This window comes from Sparus aurata, chromosome 7, assembly GCF_900880675.1.
Source record: "Sparus aurata chromosome 7, fSpaAur1.1, whole genome shotgun sequence".
In the NCBI taxonomy this organism is placed as follows: domain Eukaryota; kingdom Metazoa; phylum Chordata; class Actinopteri; order Spariformes; family Sparidae; genus Sparus; species Sparus aurata.
The window spans coordinates 2,332,214-2,344,991 of NC_044193.1; the positions used below are offsets into that span (position 1 = coordinate 2,332,214).

The following is a 12,778-nucleotide window of genomic DNA, read 5'->3' on the forward strand; positions in this document are numbered from 1 at the left end:
TATTCTAGCTTGTCATCATAACATCTGCTGTGGTTATGCAGAATCATCCAAACATGTATCTACAAAAAAAAATAAACAAATATAAAATATTTACTTTTATGAAGCTGTTAACAGAAAACGTGTTTCATACAGTGAATATTGAAACTCAAAGTAGTGTGTAATGCACTCTACTGAGTGCCGTTCTAGTTTATTTATTTATTTGTCTCATGACAAACTGTAGCTCATTATTAATATGCACTGATACATAACTGCCAACCTGAATTCAAATGCAGGCCACCTGTCAGGAGCTTCATTGTGTCATGTCGCATGTTGACTGACACTAAAGTGTTTGCACACAACAAACATGACGATGGTGGCTGTATGTAGATTCCTCTCACCTGCCCCGAGCTGCATTTCTTCAACAGGAATCATTTTGTGCCTGTCTTAATGGAAACACACAGTCATTACCTGAATTATTGGAGGAGTTAATAATGCTTTCTTAAATCTTCTGGTCCCTGTGTTTACTCATCGTGCTCTGTTTATTTTCACTCTTTTATTTGCTCTGTATACAGAACTGACTGAGACATCACATGTGACATCTGGTGAGGAGGTGACAAAAACAACAGAGTTGGAGAACATTTCCTTGTGTGCAGGTCACCGCCTCTGCACTTTCACTCTGCAGTGGCAAATTTCTTTTAACACTTTCTCCTCTGACCTGCCTCATCTCTCTGCTATGATATACATGTTCTTTGCAAGTGTACAACTTTATAAACCACTAAAAGCAAGCAGACACTTTACTTCTAGTATTAAAAAGGAAAATGTTTTTTTCTGAACTTTTGTACACAGAATTTCTCTTTTAATTGTGAAAACTAAGAAAGGCCATTGTTTTAACACATTTAAATTACGAGTTTTAAAGGACAGATATATGTAATAAGTCTGGCCCCTTAGCACATCACTTTTTTAAAATCTCACCCTTCTACATAAGAAGTTGAATAGGTTTGATGTAGAGGGATGCAAGCCTACTGTACATTATAAAAACACATAATGTGATATTGAGCATTCATTAATGATCATGGGGTTAAGATAACTTATTTAGCTTTTGCTAAAGCTTTTGGTCGTATCCGACGGCCTTCTTCTGTCTGATGAAACATGATGAGAATCCTCCACTGAGGTTCAAGACCAGAACTGACACTACTACCCAACAGGGACTGTTTTCAGACTGGACAGTCAGAAGATGTAGCCAAGATCTCTGCTGTTACATCTAAACACACCCCCAGACAGACTCATGATATGTTTGTTTTAGACTTGTTATCAGGTACATCTTTCTCCTGGTACAGTGGGTGTGTCAATAGCCAAACGGTAGTCCTGCATGAGCAGACCTAGCTCCTGTTTTGTTTGACTATATTTTACATTTCATGCTCTCATTCATATGATGTGTTTGCAGAAGCATGCAGTCTACTGCAATAACGATAGTTAAGGTTAGTTCAGTCAGATGGACTACAGGCTCAAACATGGCAATGTAACAAACAGTGTGAAACTATTTTATTCAGTTACAATGTTCACTGTAAATACATGTTTTATGAGTCTACATAACCATAGCAGATGCTATGATGACAAGCCACAAGAATGACATGTGAGAGTAATCCTTATGCCCATGCTGGTGATTGTGAACACAACATCTTATGATCACCTCGGGGGAATTTTCTCAAATTTGGCAGAAACGTCCAGTTGGACCCAAGGATGAACTGATTTCACTTTGGTGGTCAAATGTCTTTGTGATGTCACAAACAGGTTTCTAACAATTACACTTCAAATGTAAGTTTTGAAAAGATTTCCCATAAATGTCTTGGTTACACCTCTGACATCCCCACCTAACCAGAGAAATGTACCTCAAGGATTTCACAGTTTTTAGATTGAACATGCCTGAGACAGACTGAGGTGCCAGGACACTCATTAAGTTCCACTCAGAAGAGGCTGAGTCATGTACGCCACCTAGTGCTAAAATTCTGTATTCACTAGTCTGGTTTGGAATTTGGCTTAATGTCAAATTTCTACATTGGACCAACCCTCCGTAGGACGGGCAACATAACCAGGCTCAGCAGCCTCTACAGACATCATGACACAGGTGAAAAGACCAAAGAGGACAATGTCTGAGGAGAGAAAGAGAGTAACCAAGCAAGAGACACGAGTCTCAGACCGGCTTTAAATCATTTGCACAGCTTCGCTGAATAAAATCCCATTTCAAAAGATAATCAGCTGTCAGCACGTTGAAGCCAGATGTTATGGTCGATGTTCAGGTTACGTTAGCCTGACATGCTGTTACTACTCTGAGTTGTGCGTGGTGCATGTGAATACTTTGACTGCAGCATTTGAAAAAACATGCATGTTCACTTCATGACTAAGTATTTCAAGACATAGCATTGTTACTACATGCTGACTGTTGTTGTAGTTAGCACGTAAGGTAACATTTCATCTGAGGAACTGTTACAATCACCTGGTATTTGTTTTTATGACAGGTGTGTTTGCGTCAAATGGAACAAGATACAACATAATGTTGCTTTAATCAAAACTGCAGCAGCCACATGAGGACATTTTGGACTTCAGTGTGCGTACCTCCTCCTGAGGACGTCCACAGTGCCCTGCTGAGAGCACTTTGTACAGGTGAGCTGTAGTGGAGGTCGGCCCTCACTGCAGGTCTCTCTGTCTGCACGTCCATACTGAGCTGCCTGCACACTGATCACACCGCTGTCTGTTACACAGAGTGGAATAAAAAAAAAAGACTGAAAGAGTGACAGTAATTATTGGATAAAAGATAGATAGAGAGATAGATAGATAGATAGATAGATAAGCTTTATTTTCAGACTCAAGGTCCATACAAAAAATAAAAGCAAGACACACAGTACAAAAGGATTAAGAAAACACAATAAAATAAAAACATAATAATCTAATGACTCATTTTAAAAGACACTTATCCAGTGCCCCCAAAACTGAGACGTGCAGCGCGTGTCACTATACATAATGTTCACCAGGAACTATGATCTATGACGATAGACTTGTTTTTGTCATAAAATACAAAAGTTAAAAGGATATTTTTGGTAACTTCCTTTATCCAACCCACAGAGCTCTGATCCTACATATGATCAAGAAAATTAAAGTCACTGGGAAATATTCAACTAGGTTCCTGTAGAAAGTCTCTGACATGGATTGATTGGTCTGTTTAGGTCGTCCAACAGGCCGTCATTTGAATAGAATTATTGTGTTCATGAAATTAAGTATTTTAGTCTTGTTCGTTCATCAGAGTTGTGTATAAAAGCTGGCGTGAGCTTCCCCCCAGGCACCTGGATATTTATAAGAAAAATATCTGTTTTCAGTGATATTGTTAGTAAATTACAACTTGGGCTATTTAAGACCACATGCACTTTACAGCTAATAGAGGGCAGTTACAGGTCACCTGCAGGCCTATATTGCATGGGAAATATTCAGGTGAGAAAAATAAATTAGCATTCAGTGTTCAGACTCCTATTGATCAATGATAGAATCATTTACAGAGCTTCTGACAGCTCGGGGGGAACAATCAGGGTTTAACCTTTCAAAAGAGCCTAAAACGATGGTTCAAAACAACTTTGAATTAACTTTGGGCTGGATGGGAATAGACGTTTTAATGTTTTGGATCGAGGACTGTTACTTTTACTACTTAAAGTAAGTCAGTCAGTTTTTCCTTCTGTCTAATGGTCAAAACAGAGAATGGGGGTGTGGCTAGTAGTCAACATCACTAGCATGGATTAGCAACAGCATTTATATTGGCATGGCAAGCAGCATGAATAATAGCAGGGATAGTGCTAGCTGTCACTCAAACTGAAGTTCTCCTTGTGTATTGATGGGCTGCAGAGTTGATTCATGATCAAACTGTAACCTGCACTGTACATTTACTGCTACTAGACAACTTATCTGCTAAAGTTCACCCTCTGCTCCGGTCGCTAACACCGGTCTGCTCCAGGTCTCTTGCTTGACCACTATACCACTGCTCACCGCCCTGATTCTTAAAGGAGCCGCACAGCTTTAATAACCCTGTTGGAATGATGTATAACTCACAGACTCTACTATAATCATACGTCATTATTCCATATTAAGAACAGCTTATATTTTGTGAATTTGAGCACAAAATTATGCTTTTTGTCTACAAACATTTGCCTCATCAACACTGCCAAGAAAGGATAAAAATATTAAAATACAATGGAGGGGGGCTTTAAGTTAAAAATACTTGTGACATCACTGCTGTGAGTTTTCTGTCATAGTGTTTTCTGTCATCACCTCTCTGACAGTAAGTGTGACAGTCTGGTCACCAAACACAAACACAAACACACACACACACACAATTAAAGAAACGTATTATGCTTTAAGAATATTTTATTTCAGTGTATTTTTGTTTTTGTACTGATTGTGATTAAAATTAAAGATAGTGAATATATGACAGAAAATGAGAAAGAAATCAAAAATGTTAAATCATAGTTTAATGAGGCATTTCCTATGCTGCCATTTACTGATTTGGTGGATTTGATTTGAAGGATTAAATGAAAAGTGAATCATCAGAGAAGTTTGCTCTTATTTAAGTGTAACATCAAAGACAAAGTAACGTCGTCATGATGGAAGTGGCATCATCTCGGTACACATGAGGGCAGATGGAGGATGGAGGCATCAACGTCTCCTCACACAAACAGAAGCATACTTCAAGGAACATGGTTCATCATTCCAATACTCCCCTGTAAAAGGAAAAGAGTGACTGAGTAGAACAATATCTTTGCAGTTAATGACTCTTTGAACGGATCAGAGTACATTTAAATGTTAAGAAAAACATGAACACAATTTTTATCCATGTTTCTTCTCAATTAAAAATACCATTAGGAGGTTTAGAAATAATATTCGTACCTCTGAAGTTGATGTGGGTACAGTCTTCTCTTTGTCCACCGTAGTTGTTGGGCTCCCCACTACCCCAGCGACTGAAGACAACCTCGACCCATCAGTCCACAGCCACTTTCCGTCCTGGAAGCGAAAGCTGATTGCTGAACAGCTGCATTGATTGCAGTTTACAGTTTTGTCCGTAGTCAACAAGTGTAAAAATGTCTCACCTCAATTGCATCAGACAGCCCGATCCAGGCCCCGCACATCAGAGCCACAGGCTCTTCTAACCATTCCCCTGATCCAGTTGTAATCATTGATGTTGTGGATTGACGCCAGGTTCCCACCAAGGACGAATGCAGTTACGCTGATGAAGGAGACGGTGGGAGAAAACAGAGACACAAAGTCATATGGAACATCTGAGAGCATGTACGCAGAGAAGACTAAGATAGAGGAGAGACAGACAAAGGGGTTCTGAAAAGGTAAAACTTGATCATTGACCTGAAGGCCAATAAAGAGAGATTAACTACGCACCTCTGCATCAGCCACCGTCAGTTTTCTGGCTTGAACAATGAAACACACCGCCCGCCACACGGAGACCAACCAGAAGGACAGGCCTGCATCACAGTTTTCATGTTAGACAGACAAACAGAATGAGGCTCAAGTCTGAGTCAGAAGTTTTACATCATATTCATTGGGGTTGTCAAGACACTACAGGTGAATTACATAAATAATTTAACTAATGGACTTCACCATGAAACTTCCCCAGTTGATCACTTACATCAGAGTTGAAATATGTCAGAATCTTTGTTTTTAGACCATTCAAATATTAACTAAATTATTAATAGAATGTGAAATAACTTTGACATTATGTCAACTATGTCCGTGTATTCTGTTAGAGAGATCTACATAAGTTAGCATGCAAAGCAGCTAGCACTGGGCCTGAAAAACATAAACTCTTTCTCCCAGCAATCTAAAGCTCCTGTGCAAGTGCTGCAAACACTAACATTCCCCCGGTTGTCTGGCTAGCTTCACTGCTAACTTAGCTAACACGCTAACAGTGACTACACTCATGGATGTAACAGAATACAGTTAGCAGCAGTTAGCAGTAATTCTGATTAGAGGAATGTCTGTATTTGTTTTGTGTAATAAAAAATGATTACATGTTGCATATTTAAGACAATTATTTCTGAGTTTTCAGAAATTGTGGGCTTAAATATGCAAATAATAAAACTACTGTAGAACTTCAGAAATAAATGATGACACTTTGGGCAAATGGGTTGTTTTTGTTCAACTAATTAATATCACAATGAAACTAATTATTCTGAAATTATATCACCAATGAAAATTTATCTATTAAATATGCAATCATTTCCCTTTAAATGTCTTGAACAGAAATCTTGGTCTAAATAGACACATAAATGTGTATTTTAGTTGTTTCTTTAGTCTGAAAGAAGACATGTTATGGATTAATGTATGAATATATGATGGCTTCTCCCGTAGTGTCTCCCTTTAAAGGAAATAAACATTAACACCCTCCCACACCATCAGAATCATTTGAAAAATGCAGAATTACTTCAAATAATTTGTGTCGGGGGTTTATATAAACGGTCCTGATGACATTGTGTAATTTTATCGCTCCGTCCCAGAGTCTGCATTGATCAGAGTAGGTGGTGGTGTGTTGGTGAACTGCTCTGTGTAAGGACTCGAGCAAACCACATGATGTAATGTGTTTTGGATGAACTTCTGTCACTGGACAGAGTTGAAAGTTGCAGCTACCTACCTGCAGCAGCAGACACCTGTGAACATGAACAAGACATTCATCAAATCAGTTCAGAAGGTGTTTGTTGTAGTTTAAATTAAAAAGTAGACAGAGAATATTACTGATTATTACTGTGAAGAAAAAAGGGACAAAGTGAGAATGTCATACTGCTGAGGATGAAATAATAATACAGAAAAGTAGAAAGCATTTAATGAAGGTCTAAATAAACAGTTTAAAAAATCTTGCAAGATGCATCATCACTTACCGCCAAAAGAGGAGCACAATGAGAGGAAGAGCTGACGCCATCTCTGGAAAGTTATATTAAAGAAGTTCATGTTGTTCAGATATCAACTGACAATCAAAATTACAGTAACTTATAGGTACTGGTATATACTCCAGTGTGTGAAAGAACTCTCATTAAACTTCTGGTTCAATAGTTTTATACTGCAGGTAAACTTTGCCTCTTGAAATAGCTCAGTATCAACATATGTTAAAGGAAAACTGTAGTTATGGTGAAGAATTTTAGATTAGAAGAGAAAAATCGTCCTTGACAATTGAACTCTCTTTGTTTTCATGACTGATAAACAAAGTGACCTTAAAGGAATTCATACTGTTTTCCTTTTTTTATATGTGGTGGACCCTGCCACCTTTCTAGGCTTCTAACAGTGTTCTGGGACCTTATTTCCCTCTGAGAACAGCTTGTTTATTCACTTATGGAAAAATCAATATTCTGAGATCGTATTTTTACCTAATTAATATTGTAAATATTACATTCTGGCATTCCAATTTCTTCTCTGAACTACACAGTGCCCCTTTAATAGTATATATTACTTTGTACTTTAAAAGTATCACAGGGTTTTTATTTAGGTATAATTTCATATTCTTATTCATAAAAACAGATGAACACATAGAACACATAAAAAATTAAATTCTAATTTAATTCTTAATATAAATATTGAAATATTAAATGGTACATGGTCTGCATTTTTATATTTATATGTTATTATAATTATATTATTTTAACTTTTGGTTACTTTTAGTTTAGCAGAAGAATATAAAAAATAGCACACTCAAACACGATGCAATCAGCTGATATATTTTGTTTTTCTACGATTAACTGTAAATCAGCACTGGGTAATTGTCCTTTTCTAAAAGTCTTTTCTGTGCAGCTGGTGCTGTGATGAAAGACAAAGTTAAAACCTTACCGTGTTATGATGATCAGATACAAGTTGCTCGTGCAGTAGCAGGTTGAAGGGTGTCTTGGCAAAGAGACACAGCCTTTATATAGCCTTTATTTTCGGGTGCTTGTTTAACGTGTTTGTCATCCATTGACCACAAGACTGTCTGTTGTTTTACTAAGTGTTATTTTACATATTGCCACAGCCTTGAGTAAATTTGTTCCATAAAACTTTCTGGTTACTTAAGACATCAGCTCCACTTGACAGGTAAAAAACAATAGTGTTAATTGTCGCAGTACACCGTCTACAGTTACACATACGGATGTTTCATATGAAATTTGATTCTAGTATCAATACATATGTGTGCAGAAAATAAATAAAAGTTCCTCCTCAAGGACAACCTGTCGCCTCTTTCTGGTAATATCTCCACAAACTAATTACCGCGTTGCGTTTGAAGTTCAGTAGCAGTGTTGACCTTAATGATTCCAGGGAAAAACTTCCAGTCAGACACATGCCGTCGACACTTGTAGACCATTTTCACAGAGGACTACAGAGGACTGATAGAACGCTTCACCACATGGTGAAACAACAATCAAAATCAGCAAAACCAAGTTCATAACGAATAAAAGAGCAATAGTGATAATCCTTGTGTGTGATCACATTTTTAAGTGATAAATCTAACTGTGGTTGAAGATGTCTGTGAAACATCCATATTTTAGAATTTGTAGCTATTTCATGTTCTATCAGACAGCACAGAAGATTTCTTGGTGGGCACCCGAGGTTAACGTCATTGATTTAGTACCTGATCAAATGTGAAACACAATCTCCCCCTCTTTTCATGAGTTATGGCACTGAATATGGATATGGACGAGAATGGAAAGGAAATACTCAAGTAAAGTATCTGAAATTGTACTAAAAACAGCACATGAGTAAAGTGTACTTCGTCCCAATGAACATCAGTCCCAAATATCAGTTTTCAGTCTTTTGATTTCCAATAATCCGTACTTGCCCTGACAAAGCCAGTCGTCCCCTGGTATGAATAGTGGCCAGAATAGTATTTCAGCAGATTATTATGATGTAACAGTGAAGTTGACCTTTCAGATATGAAATGCACCACTTCATCATTTTATTCTAATAGAATTTGCGGGAAAATTTGTCAAAATTTGCATTTTTACGTGTTCATACAGTGAAAATTGTAACTCAATAAAGTAGTTTCATCACTGTTTTTACATTGTCATGTTTGAGCCTGTAATCTAGCTGGCTGAACAAACCTTAACTATCATTATTGCAGTAGACCGCAAGCTTCTGCAAACACATCATCTGAATGAGCTATTGACACATCCACTGTACCTGAGACAATGTACCTGAAAACAAATCTAAAACAAACATATCATGAGTGTTCTGTTGTGGATTCATTCCAAGCAGTCAAAGCTGTTGGCATACTGTCCTCCCTTATCTCTTAAATACACAGTAACTCTTCAGTTCAGTCGTGGTATCTGAAATTAGTCCAATGGTTTTAATTGTTATTCTAATTATTGTATTTCCAGGAACCGCTAACAATATATGTTTCAAATATGGAACATTTGATAAAATGGAATAAACTGATTGAGTATGTGGAACACAATTTAATAATATTGAAGCATTTAGTCGAGAGGAGTTTGAGTCACTTTCTTTCTTGTGTTACTGTGTAGGCATGTGCAGATGGTATGTATATAAATAAACATATGTGAAGCCATATGGATACTTCATATACAGTAGGCATGTGCACCACCATACTAACCTGTTATTTTTCTCATCTCTTTCATTATTTTAGATTTTGTATCATCTTCATTGTTAATATTATTCTAATAATCTAGATAAGACTTCTGCACCTAACACAGTATGAAAGAATAAAGCATGTAGAGGGTTTTTCAGAGCACACTGTGGTACATGAGTTCGACCCATTGTTGTGCAAATACACTGCTCAAGCATTCATTAATGATCATGGGGTTAAGATAACTTAAGTAGCTGTTGCCAAAGCTTTTGGTCGTATCCCACGGCCTTCTTCTGTTGATGAAACATGATGAGAATCCTCCACTGAGGTTCAAGACCAGAACTGACACTACTAACCCAACAGGAACTGTTTTCAGACTGGACAGTCAGAAGATGTAGCCAAGATCTCTGCTGTTACATCTTAAACACACCCCCAACAGACTCATGATATGTTTGTGCTTTTGGTATCAAGATTTTTTTTTTCCTGGTACAGTGGGTGTGTCAATAGCCAAATAGTAGTCCTGCATGAGCAGACCTTGCACCTGTTTTGTTTGACTATATTTTACATTTCATGTTCTCATTCATATGATGTGTTTGCAGACATGCAGTCTACTGCAATAACGATAGTTAAGGTTAGTTCAGTCAGCTGGACTACAGGCTCAAACATGGCAATGTAACAAACAGTGATGAAATGATTTTATTGAGTTACAATGTCCACTGTATGAAAAACTTTTTCTGTATGCATGTTTGGATGATTCTACATAACCACAGCAGATGCTATGATGACAAGCCACAAGAATGACATATGAAAGTATTTATGCCCATGCTGGTGATTGTGAACCCAACATCTTATGATCACCTCGAGAGAATTTCCTCAAATTTGGCAGAAACGTCCAGTTGGACCCAAGGATGAACTGATTTCACTTTGGTGGTCAAATGTCTTTGTGATGTCACAAAACAGGTTTCTAAAAATAACACTTCAAATGTTAGTTTTGAAAAGATTTCCCATAAATGTCTTGGTTACACCTCTGACATCCCCACCTAACCAGAGAAAATGTACCTCAAAGATTTCACAGTGTTCAGATTGAACATGCCTGAGACAGACTGAGGTGCCAGGACACTCATTAAGTTCCACTCAGAAGAGGCTGAGTCATGTTCGCCATCTAGTGGTAAAATTCTGCATTACTAGTCTGGTTTGGAATTTGGCTTAATGTCAATTTTTTTTACATTGGGCCAACCCTCCGTAGGATGGGTCACATAACCATTTCACAACTTGAATAAGTTGTGAAATACTGAATAAGAGCTCATTTCAGAAGATAATCAGCTGTCAGCACTGTAGGATAGTATGTGGTCCTGACATGGGCAGCACCATAAATATATAATGTAGGAGACACTGGTCCTGCAATGAGCTGGCGACTCGTTCAGGGTGTACCCTGGCCTTCGCCCATGAGTCGAACTGGATTTGGCCCCAGTAAGCCCCGCAACCCCCCAGGGGAGATAAAAAGCGGCAACATCTCGCAACCCTGACGGAAAAAGCGGAAAAGAAAACAAACAAACTCGTAAATGGGGCACCACCTCCGTGTTTAGTTATTGGAATAATCCGGAGAACATTATTCCAAACACCTAACTGTACCAGTTGGCTTGGACGGTTAGAGTCCATTCAAAATCAATTTATTCAGTCTCAATATTCTGTAGTGACTTCTTTGCACGTTTCCATCGGTTCTCCACATTAAAATTAAGTTCCAGACAAGACAAATGATTATATATGTTTATTGACTAAATAATTTGGGTAAAATAAAAGACATGACAATTTTAGACGAATAACAGATAACATAGAAGGTAAAGTGTCGTGTGACCGTCGGCAGATGGTAAAGTTAAAGGGTCGGTTATATATATTAAATATTACGAGAGTAATTTTTGATACTAACGAGACCCTAATCTTAATTCTCTTAAGTTCATAAGATAGAAGTTAGAACTTAGACAGAAGTCAGAACTTTGACAGAAGTCAGAACTTTAGACACCAACTCATTCTCACGTGTGTGGATCCAGCTGCATGAAAACGTTCAGCCGGTTTTGTCTGGGAGTCAGGAGGCACTGAAGTTTGGTATTCTTGAGAGTTCTGGGTTGGACTACGGCACGGCGCGTCGGTCCAATAGCCAGAAGGAAAGGCAGGGGCTCTGTTGAGGAACTCTTGGTCCGAAGGCCCAGCGGGGTTTCCCCCTTGGGAGCGCTGGGGGCAGAGTCGATCTCGGCTGGGAGCACACAAAGTCTCTTTTTGTTGGAGACTCCTTGCAAGGCTTGCAACGTTCTTCATCCGATGATCACAGTCTTGAAAAATACTTTTCTTGGTGGTTTCAAGCAGTGGTACTTAAGTTCTGATTCTGAAACTAATTCAACTTCTTCTGAATCAGGCGGTGATACTATAACAGTATAAAATCAAAAAGAAAAGAATTTGTTCTATTAAAAACTTGAATAAAAGTAAAATACTTAAAGTAGGGATTCAATTCGCTTGTCTTAGAGCTTGTTGCAAAAATAAAAGTAAAGATTACTTTAAAATAAAAATAAAAATGAAAAACAAAGAAGGGAAGAGAGAAGAAGGAAAAGAAGCAGGGGGAGAAGAGGACAGGGAGAGAGGAACGCCCGGAGAAGAAGAGAGTGAGAGAAGGGGAGAGTGTCTGTTTTATGACCTGCAGCAGGCAAACTGAACGGGGGGGCCGGCTGACAGTGTCACACCTCCTGTGATCTGCGTTTAGGCTCCCAAAAAGTTAATCTAACTATACTATTGTATTTAACGTTTTGAAATCGTGTTTTAACCTTCCCAAAACTTCACCATCTTAAAAGTCGAATTCTTGCCTTCATGAAAAGATGCAACATGATAATGATCATTTGTCATTCAAAAGAATTATAACCTGATTAAGACATGAAGCACTAAAGTATACAACATATAACAGTAAAGTATACAATACACAGTAGAACCAAGGACTTATACATATTCCTTGTAGTTCTATCTTTAACAAAACATATCAGACATTTAACTGGTAAATAACACAAGTATTACACAAGGAATGATGATCTCCAAGTCTCTCCTCCATCGACAAAGGGGAGGGGGTTTCTGTTGACCTCAAACTTATTGAGTAATAAACTTCTTTTGGACTTGACAATAACATGGGAAAGATCTATTGTAGGATCTTTTTATGCTATTTCGGAATCT

The 12,778-nt window shown here is 37.9% G+C and overlaps 1 long non-coding RNA gene across 1 annotated transcript; it reads right to left on the reverse strand.

The window, feature by feature from the left end:
- Positions 1-4,571: 4,571 nt before the first annotated feature.
- LOC115585003 (uncharacterized) lies at positions 4,572-5,137 on the reverse strand. The gene is made up of 3 exons (XR_003984632.1): positions 5,106-5,137; positions 4,906-5,019; positions 4,572-4,739 (listed from the first exon to the last, which is right to left on the reverse strand). It is a non-coding gene; the product is annotated as an uncharacterized LOC115585003 (long non-coding RNA).
- Between the last annotated feature and the right edge of the window lie 7,641 nt (positions 5,138-12,778).